Source organism: Myotis myotis, unplaced genomic scaffold (assembly GCF_014108235.1).
Source record: "Myotis myotis isolate mMyoMyo1 unplaced genomic scaffold, mMyoMyo1.p scaffold_m19_p_4, whole genome shotgun sequence".
In the NCBI taxonomy this organism is placed as follows: Eukaryota; Metazoa; Chordata; class Mammalia; order Chiroptera; family Vespertilionidae; genus Myotis; species Myotis myotis.
Window position 1 is genome coordinate 65,690,226 of NW_023416346.1, and position 20,382 is coordinate 65,710,607.

General features: G+C 39.1%; 1 pseudogene; it reads right to left on the bottom strand.

Annotated features, from left to right (window-relative positions):
• Positions 1-2,341: 2,341 nt before the first annotated feature.
• On the bottom strand, positions 2,342-18,938 carry LOC118653437 (annotated as a pseudogene).
• Between the last annotated feature and the right edge of the window lie 1,444 nt (positions 18,939-20,382).

A 20,382-nucleotide genomic window follows, 5' to 3' on the forward strand; every position in this document is an offset into this window, starting at 1 on the left:
CATGTGCCCTGACTAAGAATTGAATCATGACCTCCTGGTTTATGGCTCAATGTTCAAACACTGAGCCATGCTGGCCCGACAGCTCTCATGATTTTGTTTATTAGCATTGCTGTGGTGGCTTAGAATTTTCATATATTCTGAAGCACTGAAAGTTCAGGTCAAAATGCAAACCATATCAAATATGGGAACTATTTAAAGCAACTATAAACATTAATTTACCTAAAATAAGTTTTCCCTTCCAAAATGGGGCAGAAGATAAATCTTTACTGATGGAGGAAAAAAGTGAGCCCCATAACCTGTGTCAAGTGTTTTAAGTTAGGTTTGTGGAGGTGTGTGTGTGGGAAGATTAAAAGGAAACCTCTCCTACTTAACAATGTCACTGAGGGTTAATCTTAAATGTATATGTGTTAAAAGTAAGGTTCAGAATGAGATAATTCCAAGGTTTGCTAGATGATCTATGACTTTAACTGGAAAGAGCAGTTAAAGGCCAAAATACTCCAGGGGGAAAATGTGTAGCTCCTCAGAGTGAAAGGCTAAAATTGGGGACTGAAAAATCAGTAAATGAAATGGGAATTTCCTAACTGATCATAAACCTATCCTTAACCTACAACAGCGATTTTCAACCTTTTTCAACTCATGGCACATATAAACTAATCACTAAAATTATGTGGCACACCAAAAATATATTTCGCTAATCTGAAACACACAAAAATAGGTATACTTTTGATTCATTCACATCACAGAGCTACACTTAATTATGACCACCTGACGTTTGTAGGCAAATTAGCTATAATTTCGCGCTGAAGTTGCTAGAGGGACAGACCATTATAAATGTGTGGATCAATGTTCCATATGTGTGGAACAATGTTCTGAAGATGTCCTACTCCCTTCCCCCTGTCCCCCAGCTATGCCTACCTCCACCCAGTTCCTGCTCCTTCACCACACTGTTACCTGTGTCCATGGACTATGCATATATGTTCTTTGGCTAATTCCTTCACCTTCTTTCATCCAGTCCCCCTTGGCCCCTCCCCTCTGACACTCTGGCATGGGTGTACAATCTGACAGCTGTCAATCTGTTCCATGTATCTATGCCTGTGGACCTAATTTGTTTGTTAGTTTATTTTGTTCATTAGATTCCACATGTAAGTGAGTTCATATGGTATTTGTCTTTCTGACTGGCTTCTTTCACTTAGCACAATAATGTCCTATGGTAATTCCATATTTAATTTTTTGAGGAACCACTATACCATTTTTGACAGAAGTTGTACCATTTTACATTTCCACCAGCAATGCACAAGGGCTGTAACCCTCACCAGGAGTGGTTATTTTCTTTCTTTTGTTGTTTTTGTTTCGGTAGCAGCTATCCTAATGAGTGTAAAGTAGCATCTCATTGAGGTTTTGATTTGCATTTCCCCAATGATTAATAATGTTGTACATGTTTTCATGTGCTTACTGGCCACTTCCACATTTTCTTTGTTGAAACATCAATTCAAGTCTTTTGTCCATTTTAAAATCATATTGTTATTTTGTTGTTGGGCATAAGGATTTTCTTATATATTCTGAATATTATCAGATCTATGATTTGCAAATATTTTCTGAGATTCTGCAGGTTGCCTTTTCATTCCGTTGATAGTGTCCTTTGATGTGCCAAACTATTTAATTTTTATAAAGTGCAATTTATCTATTTTTTCTTTTGTGGCTCGTGCTTTTGATGTAATATCCAAGAAATAATCACTAAATCCAATGTTATGAAACCTTTTCCCTAAGTTTCTTTTCTAAGAGTTTTATAGTTTTAGCTCTTACATTTATGTCTTTGAACTATTTTGTGTTAATTTTTGTATAAGCTTTACTTCTCATATACTCTAGTTGAGAAAATTACTTGGGAATGTTGTAATGATTAGACAGTAGTATATTTTGGACCTTATGCTCAGCACATTTATGATCTCATTTAATCCTCAAAATTGTCTTATTAGATAAACACTATATGTCTCCATTTTGGAAAAGCAGAAAGAGGTGCAGAAAGGGAAGATAACTGATCAAAAGTCACAAACCTACTAAGTTCCAGAACTTTGATTTAAGCCATTTCTGTTTTACTACTAAAACCACACACACACACACACACACACACACACACACACACATACATATATATATATATATATATATATATATATATATATATACATTTGTGTATAATCACACATTTTTTCAGCTATACCTGTATTTTATTTTACTTTTTAATATAATAGTGTTATAGGACATTTCTTTTTTTTAATTGCACAAAGGTATATATGTGCAGGGTACAGAGTGACACTGGACAGATCATGAAGCATGATAGAAATTAGTCCTCTCCCTCGCCAGCATCTCTTTGCTCTCTCTGGTTTTCCCAGGTCCACAGAGTGAGATGGTCCTTAAGTCACTGCATCATCAAGGTGCTGCCTTTGTAGGACTCTTCATTCCGTGTATCCAGTTCAACAATTGCATCATCAAATGCTGCTCTTGCCAGGATGTAAGTCTTTTCAGGAGAGTTTGGAATCTCAGACTAAAAGACTGAGAAATTCAGTGCCAGGCCAAGTGGAATTGGGTGTGTGAGCTACATTTCTTTCTTACTAATTTCCAATGCTTCCTGGTAAGCCTGCCCAGACCTCCACAGGGTGGTTTGCTTCTTGTCTCCAGATGCCACCTCTGAAAGAGATCTAGAATGATCTTTCATTTTCAGGCAGAACCTGTTACTTTGTGGTTGTGTAGCATTGGCAAGAAGATATTTGTCCCACAGCTCCAGAGCATTCTTGCAGCTGTCCTGCAGCGCTGCCCGTGTCTTCTCGCGGAATTCTCTGCTCATTTGCTGCTGCTTCTCATTCTCTCTATTTTCTGTGCAGTGCTGGAGATGACTCCAGGAAGAAGAGTGGGCACCCACCACATGCTTGAAGGCAACAAAGAGCAGGTTTCTTTCTTCATTGCAGAGTTAGTGCCTGTTCTGTGACTGCCTTCATGGCTGCAACCATAGCATCATAGCACCTGTCTTTATGTACCAGCTCCTTTTTCCCCCCTAAAGTTTTACATATGTCTCCTTTTCCCCCAATTAACCCCCCCCACCTCAGCCATTCCTACCCTGGACAAGCCCCCACCGCCCCAGTGTCTGTGTCCATTGGTTATGCTAATATGCATGCATACAAGTCCTTTGGTTGCTCTCTAACCCCCGACCCCTACCATTTGTCTCTGGATCTATTATTTTTTTAAAAATATATTTTATTGATTTTTTACAGAGAAGAAGGGAGAGGGACAGAAAGTCAGAAACATCGATGAGAGAGATCGATCAGCTGCCTCCTGCGTGCCCCCCAGTGGGGACGTGCCTGCAACCAAGGTACATGCCCTTGACCGGAATCGAACCTGGGACCCTTGAGTCCACAGGCCGACGCTCTCTCCACTGAGCCAAACCGGTTCGGCCGGATCTATTCTTGTTCATCAAATTATGTTGATCATTATATCCCACATATGAGTGAGATCATGTGATATTTATCTTTCTCCGACTAGCTTATTTTGCTTAGCTCCAATTCCATCCATGCTGTTGCAAATGTAACAGTTACTTCTTTTTTTATAGCGGCATAGTATTCCATTGTGTAGATGTACCACTGTTTTTTAATCCACTCATCTGCTGATGGGCACTTAGGCTGTTTCCAAATCTTAGCTATTGTAAATTGTGCTGCTATGAATATAGGGGTGCATATATCCTTTCTGATTGGTGTTTCTGGTTTCTTGGGATATATTCCTAGAAGTGAAATCACTGGGTCAAATGGCAGTTCCATTTTTAACTTTTTGAGAAAACTCCATACTGTCTTCCACAATGTCTGCACCAGTCTGCATTCCCACCAGCAGTGTATGAGGGTTCCTTTTTCTCCACATCCTCGCCAGCACTTGTCGTTTGTTGAAATGTTGATGATAGTCATTCTGACAGGTGTGAGATGGTACCTCATTGTTGTTTTAATTTGCATCGCTCAGATGATTAGTGACTTTGAGCATGTTTTCATATGTTCTTGGCCTTCTGTATGTCCTCTTTTGAAAAGTGTCTATATAGGCCCTTTGCCCATTTTTTTATTGGATCGTTTATCTTCCTTTTGTTAAGTTGTATGAGTTCTCTGTACATTTTAGAGATTAAACCCTTATTGGAGATAACATTAGCAAATATGTTCTCCCATGCAGTGGGCTTTCTTGTTGTTTTGTTGATGGTTTCTTTTGATGTATAGAAGCTTTTTATTTTGATGTAGTCCCATTTGTTTATTTTCTCCTTAGTCTCAATTGCCCTAGGAGCTGTGTCTGTAAAGATATTTCTACGACCTATGTCTGCGATTTTGCTGCCTATGGAGTCTTGTAGGATTTTTATGAATTCCCATCTTACACTTAAGTCCTTTAGTATTTTGAGTTTAATTTTCTGGATGGTGTAAATTGGTGGTCTAGTTTCATTTTTTTGCATGTATCTGACCAAATTTCCCAGCACCATTTATCAAAGAGACTGTCTTGACTCCATTGTATGCTCTGCCTCCTTTGTCAAATATTAATTGAGCATAATGGCTTGGGTTGATTTCTGGGTTCTCTGTTCTGTTCCATTGGTCTATATGCCTGTTCTTGTGCCAGTATTAGGCACACCTCACTTTAAGGTGTATTTTGTTATATATAAGTATTGCTACCCCAGCTTTTTTTTTCTTTTCATTTCCATTTGCCTGAATAATTTTTTTTCCATAGTAGCTTTGTAGTGTAGCTTGAAATCTGGTATTGTGATTCCTCCAACTTTGTTTTTCTTTCTCAAGTTTTTTGTGGCTATTCAGGGTCTTTATTTATTTCATATAAATTTTGGAGTATTTGCTCTCGCTCTGTGAAATGTGCTGTTGGTGTTTTAATAGGGATTGCATTGAATCTGTACATTGCCGTGGGTAGTATGGATATTTTAATGATGTTGATTCTACCAATCCATGAGCACGATATATTCTTCCACTTGCATATGTTTCTCTATATCTTTTTTCAATGTCCTGCAGTTCTCCCAAGTACGGGTTGTTTACCTCCTTGGTTAAGTTTATCCTGAAGTATCTAAATTTTTTTGTTGTAATGGTAAATGTGTTGTTTGGTTGGTTTCTCTTTCTGAGTACTCATTATTGTGTATTCAAATGCCATAGATTTCTTGATATTAATTTTATATCCTGCTATGTTGCCAAATTCATTCATTAAATCTAGTAGTTTTCTGGTGGAATCTTTAGGGTTTTCTATGTAGAGTATCATCTCATCTGTAAATAGTGACAGTTTTACTTTCTCCTTTCCAATTTGGATGCCTTTTATTTCTCCTTCTTGTCTGATCACAATGGCTAGCACTTCTAGTACTATGTCAAACAGGAGTGGTGAAAGTGGGCATCCCTGTCTTGTTCCTGTTCTTTATGGGAAACAGTTTTAGCTTTTGTCCATTGAGCATGATGGTGGCTGTAGGTTTGTCATATAAGGCTTTTATTATGTTGAGGTATGATCCCTTTATTCCCACTTTGTTGAGAGTTTTTATCAAAAAAAGTATGTAGGATTTTGTTGAATGCTTTTTCTGCATCTATTTATATGATCATGTGGTTTTTATCTTTCAGTTTATGTGATGTATCACATTTATTGATTTACAGATATTGTACCAACCTTATATCCCTGGAATAAATCCCACTTTGTCATGGTGTATGATCTTTCTAATGCATTGTTGGATTTGATTTGCTAGAATTTTGTTGAGGATTTTAGCATCTATGTTCATCAGGGATATTGCTTTGTAATTCTCTTTCTCTGTAGTGTCTTTATCTGGTTTTGGGATTAGGGTAATGCTGGCCTCATAGAAAGAGCTTGGATGTGTTCTTTCTTTCTGAATTTTTGGGAATAATTTGGGGAAGATAGGAGTTAGTTCTTCTTTGAATGTTTGGTAAAACTCCCCTGTGAAGCTATCCGGACTAGGCTGTTGTTTGCTGGGATATTTTTTTAATTACTGCTTTTATTGCATCAATAGTTATGGTTCTATTCAGGTTTTCTGATTCTTGTTGAGTTTTGAAAGATTGTATTTTTCTAGGAATATGTCCATTTGGTCAAGGTTGTCCAGTTTATTGGAGTAAAGTTGTTCAGAGAATTTTTTTATGATCCTTTGTATCTCTGTGGGGACAGTTGTTACTTCACTTCTTGCTTTTCTGATTTTGTTTATTTGGGTCCTCTCAGTTTTATGGTGAGTCTGGCAAGAGGTTTATCAATCTTGTTTATCCTTTCAAAGAGCCAGCTCTTGGTTTCATTGATATTTTGCATTTTTTTGCCTCTATGTCATTTATTTCTGCTCAGAACTTTATTGTGTACTTCCTTCTACTTACTCTGGACTTTCCTTCTTGCTATCTTTCTAATTCTTTAAGTTGTAGGGTTAGATAATTTACTACCATTTTTTTCTTATTTTTTGAGGTAGGCCTGTAGCGCTATGAACTTCCCTCTCAGGACTGCTTTCACTGTGTTCCATAGATTTTTGAATGGTTTTATTTTCATTGTAATTTGTTTCCAGGATGTTTTTAATTTCTTCTTTGATCTCTTTGGTAAACCATTCGTTGTTTAATAGCATGCTATTTAGCCTCCATATGTTTGATTGTTTATGGCTGTTTTTATTATAGTTGATTTCTAATTTCATGCCATTCTGATCTGAGAAGATACTTGATATGATTTCAATATTTTTGAATTTGTAGAGACTTAGCCTGTGTCCTAACATGTGAATGTCTATCTTTGAGAATGTCCCATGTGTACTTGAGAAGAATGTATATTCTGTAGCTTTGGGGTGAAATGTTCTGAAGATGTCAATGAGTTCCATCTGATCTAGTGAGTCATTTAGGATTGCTATTTTTTGTCTAGAGGATTTATCCAGTTACATCAATGGGGTATTAAAGTCCCATACTATGGTTGTGTTGCTGTCAATCTCTCTTTGATATCTTCGAGAAGTTTTTTTCGTGTATTTGGGTGCTCCTATATTGGGTTCATATATGTTTACCAGAGCTATATCCTCTTGTTTTGCAGATCCCTTTAGTATTATGAAGGGGTCTTCCTTATCTCTTGTTAGGGACTTCACTTTATGGTGTATTTTGTTATATATAAGTATTGCTACCCCAGCTTTTTTTTCTTTTCATTTCCATTTGCCTGAATAAATTTTTTCCCATCCCTTCACTTTCAGGCTGTGTGAGTCCCTTCTTCAAAGGTGGGTCTCTTATAGACTGCATATATATGAGTCATGTTTTCTTATCCATTTGGCTACCCTATGTCGTTTGATTGGAGCGTTTAATCCATTTACATTTAAGGTTATTATTGATAGGTACGTGTTTGTTGTCATTTTTACTCTTCATGCCTGTGTTCCTTCCTCCATTTTTATTACTTCTTTATAACAGTCCCTTTAGCATTTCTTGCATTGCTTGTTTGGTGGTAATAAACTCCCTTATTCTTTTCTTTTTTTTTTTTTTTTTTTTTTTGTCTGTGAAGCTCATTTCCATTGGTTGCTTCTTGTATGTGCCCTGACTAGAGATGGAACCTGCAGCCTTGGCATATTAGGAAGATGCTCTAACTAAGTGAGCTGCCTGGCCAGGGCCTGTACCAGCTCCCTTTTATCCATGTTCATTCCAGCAGAAGGGCTGCTGAGGGTGAAGACACTGGTGAGCGGAGCTCTGAGCACAGTGACACCTTACTTCCCAGGCCCCCTGCCTGTGCAGCTGCAGTGGCCATGGGGCAGTTATCCTGGCTCTGGATTCTGCAGTGTCATTGGAGGCTGCCTACAGGATATTTCTTGAGATAATTATGTTATTCGTCTTTCCCTCACCTTATTTTAGTAGACCAGATTTTTTGCAAGTTGTGGAGCAGAAAGAGCCTGTTATTTTTAAAAGGCTGAAAACAATGAAGAAATAATCTCTGTGCCCCCTTCCTGCCCAACAGATGTGAGGGGAAATCAACACATAAGGTCACAGAGAGGAGGAGAAGAGAGATTCCTGGAAACTTGAACAGAATGAAGATTCCATAGGTACCCATGAAATTCATACACAAAATGGTGGCAGCACCATTAGGAGGTCATAATAACTCAGACAGGTTGGATGTTGGGTACAATTAAGAAAGTTAGACCCTAGGACTAGGGTGTAAGTCTCTCCCTTATTCCTATGCCATTAGCGGAACATTGAGGCAGCATAGCCCAAGATATGGAAGGGGCCTGTAGTTAGCACTAAGTGCAGTGATCAGTAGAAATCAGTATGAACCAATATTCTTAAACTTGATGCTCAACACACCAAATATTGCAAATACTATAACATAGGCTATGGACATTTATTCTCTCCAAATCCCCATGTTCTCATATTTAATGACTAATTCATAGGAAATTGGTGAAGCTAAAATATAACATAAAACACTTAATACAGGTCACCTGTAGGCACCCATATGGTCATTCTCTTTCTGCCACTTCCCACATCCCCACTGTTTCCTAGTGCTTGGCACTCATTTTCTAGAAAGACAGAAAAATACCTTGTTATTTTTCAATGTTCCTAGTCTAAGAATCATTGTAATTACATCAGGTCCTCTAATAAATAATGTTTCTTTTTAACATTGATAAGATGCTGTAGGAACTTAACTCTTGTTTATATCAATTAGCCTATGGTAAAATTGGTTTTATTATACACCACTTTGCTTAAAGTTGCAGAACCTATCAACTCTGTTAAGTGAGGCCTTACTGTAATTCCTTTTAGAATGTAGTCCAGAGGAGCAAATTTGCTCCTAGAGTGCAGACATATTTCAGACTATGAGTATTATATATACATACTCATGTATCTCTCAGTTTTGTTTGCCAAGAAATTCACTTAAGCCTCAGGCTCACTTGGTAATAATATTCACTTACGGGACTGGTTAAAATTTTTGCTACCTTTTCCTCCATATTTAATGTATTTACTTTCTTTTAGCAACTATATTGCTCTGAGATATCTTTTATTATTAGTTTCCTCAAGTCATTTTGGAGTAATCAAATAAAACTAAAGGTACATTAATACCAATAATAGCAGATGTGTGCAATTTGAAATATAAAAAGTAAAATGAAAATTTGGAATAATTAGCTAGTTGAATGGATTGGTTGTTGCTAAAGAAAGGTAACAAAAACACATACAACTTTTAGTCTTCAAAAGTTTGATCTATAATACCTTTGTACTTGATTTTTATTAGTCAAATAATTGACTGTAATATATCTAGTTTGCATCTTCCAGTTGTTACTCTGATCTTAATTTAAAGGAGCAATTAACTCTGTGCCATTCATTTAGGGAATGGGAGGTGGTAGAATTATCTGATTAGAATATAAAACTATGAAAATTGGCTCCTGTCCTTGGCTTTCTTTTTAACTTTTATAAAATCAAAGCACTTTAGAGAATTTAGGCACCTTATTTTTATAGATCACATTATTCAACCTCCTCATTTTGCAGTTGAGAGGCTAGGTTTCAAAAAAGGTGAATGTCCTGCCAAACACCATATAGTTGATTGGTGATGAAATCAGCATGAGAATTCAGAACCTAAGAGTTGGAAGAAACCAATAAAAATCATCTTATTTATCCCCTTATAAAATATGGGTCAATGGGACATGTCTAAGGCTATTCAACTTTTAAAAACATGACATATATTCTTGGATGTGTCAAGAATAATAATTCACATAGAACATACTCAAAATAGAATATATGATCTCTACTGCCAACTTGGTTCTTTTTCAATGTGCCCTAACTCAGTGAATGGTACAACTGTCTATCTAGTTCCACAAATCAGGAAACTTGGTGCCATCCTTGAAATGTTCACTTTATATATATAATCCATCATCAAGTTCTGATAATTTTACCTTTTAAATTTCACCCACGATTTTCAATCTTCACTGTCACCACTTTAGTCCAAGCAATCATCATCTCTTCCTTGAACTGTTGCAATATCCTAATTGGTCTGCCTGCATAATTGATCTGTCTGTATCCATCTTTCATCCCCACAATGCAGTTAGTTAAAATGACTCTTAAAAAATAGTGAGCTAGCCCCAATCCCACCCTCACTCCCACATACACATTTAAATCCTTCAATAGCTTCTAGTTTCTATTAAGACACATGCAAATTTTTTTAGCATTGTGTGCAAAGCTCTCTACTATTTAACCCTTAGCTACATGTCTACCTGGATTCTCTCTCTATAATCAATAGAGCTTTTCCAGTTATTTAGTCATTATCCCCCCCCCACACACACACACACAATGTCTTTGCACTTATTTTTTCCTGTGTTTGGATCTCTCTATCCTCTTTGTCTAAGTCTCTCCTACTCTTCCTTCAAAGAAGAATACCTCTAAAATTTCATCATATGATGCCAAGCATTTCTCCTACATAGTATTTATCCAGTTTTCCATTTACTTATGACCGTGATTTTTGATTACATTTATATGTCCCTGTATTTTTGCCTCTAGATCTAGACCTTTAGTTACATGTACGTAGGGCCATTTGTGGTAGTGTCTGACACATCATTGGCATTCAACATTTATTGAATTAATGGATTCATCCTATCTAATAAAAGAGAAACATGGTAATTAGAGTATGTCCGCTACCCGTCCCATTGGCTAATCAGGGCGATATGCAAATTAACTGCCAGCCAAGATGGCGGCCGGCAGCCAGGCAGCTTGAAACTAACATGAGGCTTGCTCTCTTCAGTGACGGAGGAAACCAACGTTCCCAGCCTGCCTTGCCGGCCTCTAAGCTTGCAGTTTGAAACATTGTTACAAATATAGAAGCTAAACAAAACCCCAGAAACCTGCTTTCAGCCAGCCAGGATCTCAGAGCTGGAGTTGATACAGAGTTTCGATTATAGAACCCAAACAAACCAGATACCTGCTTTCAGCAGCAGAGGCCTAAGAGCTGGAGCCAGAGCTAAAGCTGGCCCAGAATAAAAAAGAAAAAAGAAAAAATGGAGCAGTTTGGAGCTTCAGTCACCTGCCAGCCTGAAAACAGCCCTCAGCTCCTCACCCAGACTGGCCAGGCACCCCAGTGGGGACCCCCACTCTGAAGGGTGTGTGACCAGCTGCAAACAGCCATCATCCTCTCACCCAGGCTGGCCAGGCACCCCAGTGGGGACCCCCAGCCTGATCCAGGACACCCTTCAGGGCAAACCAGCGGGCCCCCACCCATACACCAGGCCTCTATATAGTAAAAGGGTAATATGCCTCCCAGCACCAGGATCAGGGGAGCCGCAAGGCCTCCTGACACTGGGATCAGCATGACAGGGGGCCGTGCCCAAACCCCCTGATTGCCCTGTGGCTGTGTGTGTGACAGGGGGCGGGGCCACAACCTCCCTATCCGCCCTGCTCTGTTCGTGACAAGGGAAGGCGCCCCAACCCCCTGATCAGCCCTGCTCTGTGCCTGATGGGGGTAGCTCCCCAACCCCCTGATCGGCCCTGCTCTGTGTGTGACAGGGTGCGGCGCCCCAACCCCCCCCCCCCACGGGCCCTGCTCTGTGTGTGATGGGGTAGAGCCATAACCTCCCCATCGCCCTGCCCTGTGTGTGACAGTGGCGGCGCCCCAACCCCCTGATCTGCCCTGCTCTGTGTGTGACAGGGGGCGGTGCCCCAACTTCCCTATTGGCCCTACTCTGTGAGTGACTGGGGGGAGCTCCCCAACCCCCTGATCGACCCTGCTCTGTGTGTTACAGGGTACGGAGCCCCAACCTCCCTGATGAGCCCTGCTCTGTGCGTGACAGCGGGTGGCGCTGCAACCTCCCCATGGACCCTGCCTTGAGTGTGACAGGGGGCGGGCCCCAACCCCCCAATTGGCCCTACCCTGAGTGTGACTGAGGGTGGCATTGCAACCTCCCAATCTGCCCTGCTCTGTGCATGACAGGGGGCGGCGCCCCAACTCCCCAATCAGCCCTGCTCTGAACCAGACCAGGGCTGCACCTAAGGATTGGGCCTGCCCTCTACCACCCGGGAGCAGGCCTAATCCAGCAGGTCGTTATCTCCCCAGGGGTCCCAGACTGCAGGAGGGCACAGGCCGGGCTGAGGGACCCCCCTTCCCACCCGAGCGCACCAATTTTTGTGCACCGGGCCTCTAGTATATTAATAAATATACTAGGTGTTAATAATAGCAAGTATTTATGGAAGTTACTATGTGCTATATTAGGTGCTTTGGATGACTAAGTCATTTAATCATTATAGGAACCCCATGAGGTAGGTATTATTATTATTCTTATTTTCCAGATGGTGAAACTAAGAATCAGGATGGTAAGAAAATTATTCAGTTACACAGTTATTAAGTAACAGAACCATGATTAAATTTAGACAATATAACTTTTAACCACTATAATACATTGTCTTTAAGAAGGAATGTAAAAGTTACTAACATATATCTCCTGTCAACAATTTATTGATAAATTACTTTATAGCCTTTCCTTGAATTATGCCAGGCATGGCAAGATGTTAAATCAGGAAACACTTATGTTTTATACAGATATGTAAGTGATCGATAATGGATTTGAAGGTCCTAATAGTGTTCATCTGATGGTACAGGGAAAGCCAAAGGAATAAATCTCTAATGACAGAGTTTCAGACACTATAACAGGATAGTGTATCAAATAGAGTGAGGGTGGAAACCACTGATGAACACAAATAATTTGAGTGGATTTTAATAAAGGGCCTGTTTACAAATAGTATGCATGCTATAGCAAAACCAAAAGGGATAGTGCAGGATTGTGGGGTCAGTAACATGGGGGTGGGGGTGAGACAGTCAGTTACCTCCCTAGGTCTGAAAGGGCAAGGGGAAGGAATGGAAAATGAAATTTGGATAGAGCAAGAGCTATGTGGAGAGAGCAACCTGATAGGAGCTGTGACCTTTAGTCTAGGGCACAGCCACCCCATGGTGTCTGCAGGGGAAAAGCCGAAATAAAGCCCTTATTCTCTCCACACCTGCTGACCTCTTACCAGGCCCATTAATCAAAGCTAATCCAAAGCCAGAGGGCAAGGGGGGCCCTGTTTATATGTTCCATGCTGCTCACTCTCCTGGAACACAGGGCAGGTAGCGCATGGATGTAAAAGATAAATGGAAGATACCTAGTACAGATGGTAATATAGAGGATTAAAAATTTTTCCCATAGCATCCATTAAGTCACATCACTCTTCTTCCATATAAGGCCAACTCTGCTCTCAGTAGAGCTAAAATGACAAGGAAATAGAAATTTAAAAAGCAGTCCATGACCTGGGTCTCAGCTTAACTGTGTCCCAGTAAATACTCCCCGTAAAGTTACAGATTCTCTAAGTACCTTCAGACCCACCCCATGCCACACTTGGAAAATGAGTGAAGCCTCGAGGCTCTCACAAGAAGGGTGCTATTAAAATTCAAGGCACTGAATAAGCATCATTAAAATGATGCCTCTGGCCTTCACTCTGATTCCTGAGCCAAGGTGCAGTGAATATAGATAGGTACAACTAGTGCTCTTCCTGGGTCCCATTATGTTGGGGATGTTGTGGAATAGCTCTGCTAATGCACAACATTCTTCTTATGCAGAGTTCAAGCACAAAGGAAGTTTCAACTTCCAACTGTTTGTCACACAAAGAGGCTGCTCGTGTACCTGGTGAACAGAGTGACGCTGGCCTGGCACAAATTAAATTGGCTGATGCTTTTTACGTTCTGCTAGATGGCTCTGTGTTATGGTTGCCAATTTCAACACCTGGAAAAATGAGAAAAGATATTGTCAAATGTTAATGAAAGTTGCACACCTTAAATCCCCAGTATCCAAATGAATATTCACTCCAGCTCTTCATCTGCTGGGATCTGAACGTTCCATCTTGATTAGGTCTCAATTCCTTCTGCTGAATTTTATATTGCTGAAATTAATAATGCCAATAATTATATAATCATTCAGGGATACTAATAATGACTGTCAGGCATAACATTTTGAGAAGGTTGGCTGAGGAAAGATGAGGATATAAGACAAAGGATATAAAGCTATCTTAGTAGAAGCTTAGAGGAAATTGAACATGGCTTTAGAAATTATTTCAAATGATGGAGCTTTTGGAAAAAGGATCTTAAAGAGACAAAAACTTTTCAATCAGTGAGTCTTATTATTGATGGTTTAATTACATCTAATTTTACTTTGTTGAATACCAGACCTTCTATTTACATTTAAATAATTTATGAGAAAGTCAATGTTTCAGAACCAGAGATATATTTTCCTTTTGAATTACCTACAAAAAGGATTTAGGTTGTTTATTTTGTCTACCTTTCTAGTGACTAGAGCAGAAAACTGAATGAAATAATGGTTAAGATCATTGTTTAGGAATCAGACACTGTCAGGGTTCTGTCATTTATTTTCTGTTTGAACTTGGCAAGTTCTTCAGTTCCTCTGTGTCTATTTCTTGTTTGTACCATCAGAGTGACTACTTTGCCTCCTTAAAACCTCATGCACGTTAGGAGAGACGAAGCATAAAAAATGCTTGGCTCAGTGTCCGGCACATAGCAAGTACTCAGCCAATGGTAGTTTGCTCTTATCATGTTTTGATGCTTTTATAATTCAGAACCTAGAATTACTCTGTGAATAGAAAGAATAATGATTTTCTTTTGTCCTGGGACAGGGAATATATAAGATGAGCCTGGAACATTTTATTGGGTCAGAAAGTAAGATAGTGCTCAGAAAATAAAAGGATGAGGGTATGTCAAAGGGACACAGGAGCTAATCAGAAAAATCTAATAACCAACGCTAGAAAATTTGTGAAACATAATCAATAATAAAGAATTTGATTCTAAGGCAAAGCATAAAATAAATCTCTACCAGTTCACACTGATATAGATCATTGATTAAATAAATAAGTGTGGGAGGAGAGGCAACACTTCCTTACAGTAAAATTACAAATACTTTTGGTAGATACTACCCTTTCCAAGAGGTGGCGCTCAGTTCCCTTCTTCCAGTTTCATGTGAACCTTGTTTAGTGATTTGCTTTCGAAGAATAGAGTAGAAAAATGAAAAAAAATATATTTTGGTGGAGAAATCTAGAGAACACTACCTGGAGCAGGGGATCATGCGTAATATCATCAGTGGTAAGTCATGTTGATACCATGTATTGTTTCTGACATCGAGTGATGAGAATATCATTTACTTCTGTGGTATTATCCACCCCGCCCCCCATTACTGCAGTCTAATATTGAGAAAAACACCAGACAAAACAAAATTGAGGTGTTTTCTGCAAAATACATGGTGACAACTCCATAAAACTGTCAAGGTCATTACAAAAAAGAGAGAGAGAAAAAGGAAAAGAAAATCACAAAGAAAAGCCTAAAGAGACAGGATGACTAAATGGGATGTGGTATCTTAAATGACAGCCTGGAACAGGACAAGGACATTAGATAAATCTAAGGTCATTTGCACAGAGCATGAACTTTATGTCATAATAGTTTATTAACAATGGCTTACAAGTTGTGACAAAAGTACCATATCAGTGTAAGATGCTAACAGCAGGCAGAATTAAGTCTGAGATTTATATGAACTCTTTATACAATTTTTTGCAATTTTTTGTACATCTAAAAGTATCCAAAACTTTAATAGTTTTTAAAAAAATCTAGATACTTGCTGTTTCTAGTCCAGTGTGCAAGAAGCTTAGAAGTCACCACTCCATCCTGACAACAAGTAAAAGCTGAACAAACCAACACACACACACACACACACACACACACACACACACACACACACATACACACACTTCTTAGATCCATCAAAGAAATAAGGTCACAGAGCAAACCAACGCATTAAGATGAACAGTTAGGCGGACACAGAGAATCACAATTTATAGAGCAGAAAGGCATGAGCAGGAACTTTTGTGGGAACCAGTGCCAGGATAGGAAAACATAAACTGCAGTGGACAAATTGATACAGACTCAGTGTGGACGACTCTGAGCATTAGGACTCCAGGGGGACCCAATCCTAGGGGACTCCACACTTCTGTTAGATTTACCTAGAAGAGCACACTCAGGTCCCCACAGTGAATATTAGGAAAAAATCCTTTTATGTTTCAGGCTTGGGGAGAGAGAGGGAAGCATATTTGAAATACAGCAGAGCATGTTTTCTTTCCTAACAAGGCACAATCTAAGTAGCAACTATTTTACTAGAATGTGGTCTGCTGGGATTTTACCAGAGCCTAAGCGATTTGGGGAATGGAAACACTCAAGTCCAGGTAGCTCTGCCTTCCACATGGGAGAAGGGAAACACCCAGTGCCAGCTCACTGTAACCTTCCTGTGGGGAAAGGACATGCACATTCCAGGCATGTCCAGCCATCACATCCCACCGAAGGGTAGGAAGGCAGACTGAGGACTCTGCTAAAGTCAGCAGTCCAGGGGCACCAACTCCCCATTAGACTGAGAGCTAATCATGGGACTAGTGAGCACTCACCCTCCACCCACACCCTATGACTACATTCTCAAAGGCTCATTTATGTTAGTTTCCTTTGCTCAGTACATCATTTCCAGCTTTGAACACAAAAATCACAGGACATACTATGAGGTGGAAAAAAAAAAAAAAAAAAAAACCTTTGAAGAGACTGAACAAGCATCATCAATGCTGAACTAGAGTCATCAATGGCAGGAATGTTGCAAGTATCAGAGTAGAATTTTTTTTTTTAAAACAGTGATTAATTTGCTAAGGGTTGTAATGGAAAAAATGGACAACCTGTAAGAACAGAGGATAATGTAAGCAGTGACATGGACTTCTAAGTAAGAATGAAAAACAGAAATGAAAAATGCCTTTGACAGGCTGATTAAGAGACTAGATGCAGCAGAGGAAAACTCTGAGCTTGAGGAAAATTGTACCAGATTACATTCCTGTAAAATAGCTTCCACTTGGGGCCTGTCAATAGAAACCTCCAAAACTGAAAAGCAAAGACTGTAAAAACCACAACAGAATGTCTAAGAACTGGGGTAACTACTAAAGCTACAACACATGCATAATGGGAACACCAGAAGGAAAAGAAAGAAAGGAACCAATACTGACTGAGAAATTTATTTGCTGCCAAAAGACCTGCCTTGCAAGAAATATTAAAAGTTCTTCAGAGAGAAGGAAAATAATATAGCTTAGAAATTTGGATCTACATAAAATAAAGGAAGAGTAACAAAGAAGGAATAAGTGGAGGTAAAAATAAAAAAAAAACAAACATTTTTATCTTATTTCTAATTGATGTAACAATTATTTGTTTAAAATGATAATAGCAACTATGTATTTAATTTTATGCATAAATATGAATGAAATGAAGAATCTGGAATATTTTGTGATTATAAAGTACTTTCACTGCCTGTGAAATGGTATGTTGACATTTGAAAGCAGACTTGTATTATTTGTAAATGGATATTACAAACTCCAGGGTCGTCACTAAAGAAAATTAAAAAGAAGTATAATTGTTATGCTTAGAAATGAAAGAAAATGGAATCATATAAAATGGTCCATTAAGATCACAAAAGGTAAAAATGTGTGCAAGACAAAAATAGGAACAAAGGAAACAAAAAGAAAAATGCAACACACATGGTAGATATTAATCCAGCTATACTAATAATCACTTGAAACATCAATGGTCTAAATATACCAATTAAAATACTGAGATTGTCAGAGTGGATGAAAAACAAAACCCAACTATAAGTTGTCTATAAGAAACCCACATTAAATATAAAGGCACATATAGATTAAAGTAAAGGGATGAAGAATATATCATCCTAACACTGATCAAAAAAGATCAGAAGTAGCTATATTAATTTCAGACAGAAGGGACTTCAGAACCAGGAAAGTTTTTAGGGATAAAGAGGTACATTCCATAATGATAAAGGGGTAAATATTTTGAGAGGCTACAACCACCTTTACTATGTATATGCATAACAACAGAACATCAAACTAATTAAGATAAAAACTGATATAATAAACAAACAAACAAACAAACAAACAAACAAATAAATAAATAAATCCACTATCATAGTTGGAGTTTTCAATATCCCTCTATCAGAAATGGACAGATCCAGCAGATAGATAATCAGTAAAGTGAACTCAAGAGCATCATCAATCAACTGGATATAATTGACATGTATACACTACTTCACTCAAAAATAGAGCATACGCAATCTTCTCTGCCTCTGGACTTGAACTTCAAGCATTTGTTAGTATTTTTTCACACCCCTCCATACACTTAGGTTGGAGAGAACTGCTAGAGTGTGCTGGAGTTGGGCGTTTCCCTTCCCCATGAAGAAGGCTAGAGCTGACCTGAGTTAGGTATTTCCCATCAGGTCAGGTTCTGGTTAACTAGTTTTCCCTGAAGGCTGACCTTTTTAAGAAGAATAGAGCGCTCTGAAGTATTTCAAAATGATTCCCCCCCCTCCCACTTCCAGAAGCATGCGTTGAGTTTTCTCTAATATATATTGTGAGAATCTGGCCTAGCTCGGGATTTAAACTTACAAAATATGGGGGCCTCCCTTTGACAGAGTAACTGAAGTTTTAACTCTCAGAGTGAGCACACAGCAATTCATCAATTACAGCTCAGGTTTTCCCATCTTGGCTCTGGTTCCTGAGGCAGTTTCTGCTCATCAGCCTGTGCTATAGTAAGCTGTCACTCCCGCACCTGCTGGTCTCTCTCTAACCTTGGGGGCAACAGTTTGCCCTGTGTCCTTCCCTTTCTTACAGATCCAGGAAGACTTAACTTTTCAGTCTGTTCAGCTTTTTACTTGTCAGGAGGGAGTGGTGACTTCCAAGCTCCTTACCTGCAGCACCAGAAACCTTCGCTTTGACCCTGTAGTAAGAGCAGAGGACACTGATGGAAAGCGTCTGTGCCTTTTGCTCTCCTCCTGTGGCACTCAGTTGGATACCCTGCTTTTCTAGAAGTTCTACTTCTATAAAAAGTCTTTCTTCTCTGCTTTCCATGAAGATTAACCACAGTTCCTTACATTATCTCAGTGTGGTGTCACATCAAATTCTTTATTTTGTTGTTGTTTGTTAATCCTCACTCAAGAATATTTTTTTCCATTGATTTTTAGAGAAAGTGGAAGGGACAAAGGGGGAGAGGGAGAGAGAGAGGGATAGGGAGAGAGAGGAAGAGAGAGAGAGAGAGAGAGAGAGAGAGAGAGAGAGAGAGAGAGAGAGAGACATCTGTGTTTCTGGGGCTGGGGATCAAACCTGCAACCCAGGTACATGCCCTTGACCGGGAATCCAACCCATGACCCTTTGGTGGGCAGGCTGATGTTCCAAACTACTGAGCCACACCTGCTAGGGCCATCTTCATTTTTTAAAAATACGCGTGTTTTTTTAATTGATTTGAGAGAGTGAGAGAGAGAGGAAGGGAGAGAGATAGAGAGATAGAAACATAGACTAGAGAGAAACATCATCCATTGGCTGCCTCCTGCATGCCCCCTACTTGGGATTGAACCCGCAAGCAACCTGGGCATGTGTCCTGGCCAAGAATGGAATGGTGACCTCTTGGTTCCTAGTTGGCCCTCGACCACTGAACCACACTGGCCCAGCCATCTTCATTTTTGACCTTCTTATTCTAGCTGTCACAGCTCACTTTACTGTCAGCCAACAACTTGGAATCTGGAAACCAGTTTTTTACCATTGTCACTTCATTTTCTTCTTGTGTATGAAAAACAAAAAACGAGAATATAACTTGATGGATTTTTTCTAGCCTCTAAATCAGGGGTGGGGAACCTGTTTTTCTGCCAAGGGCCATTTTGATATTTACAATATAATTCACAGGCCATAAGAATTATCAATTTAAAAACGAGTCTGCTATATTTGGTCAAACTTTTAATTAACTCACCCCTAATGGCTTGGGAGGGCGAGACCAAATGATTTCAAGGGCTTTATTCATCCCTTGGTCCTGACGTTCCCCATCCCTGCTCTAAATAAAAGAAGCAATGCTGCTTCCCTCTGTTAGCAATCTTGATGCTTTTGTTGAACCCTTAAATAGATCTCCTACTTTAGTCTCAGGAAGTTCTCTTGAGCATGAATATTCCAATTTTCAAGGCACATAAAAATAGCTTAAATTTAAAACATAGTTCCTGGGCATATAGTGTAGTTTTGAGGAAATATGTTGACATTGGGGTGTAAAGGTAGAGACCAGTAGTTATTATGAGCCTACTGTGTGTGAGGCATTGCACTGAGTACTTTATTATGATATTCCTTTATTTAAAAAAAAAAATATCTATTCCCACTTTTCAAATAGGGTATTTGAGACTTAAAGGGATTTAACAACTTATTAAGCTTTAAGTGGTGAATTCAAAGCCACCTACTTATACTCTAAACACGAAGTTCTTTTTAGTATACCATATTCCATTCCAAAATAATTGTAAGTCTATCCATCTAAAGATGT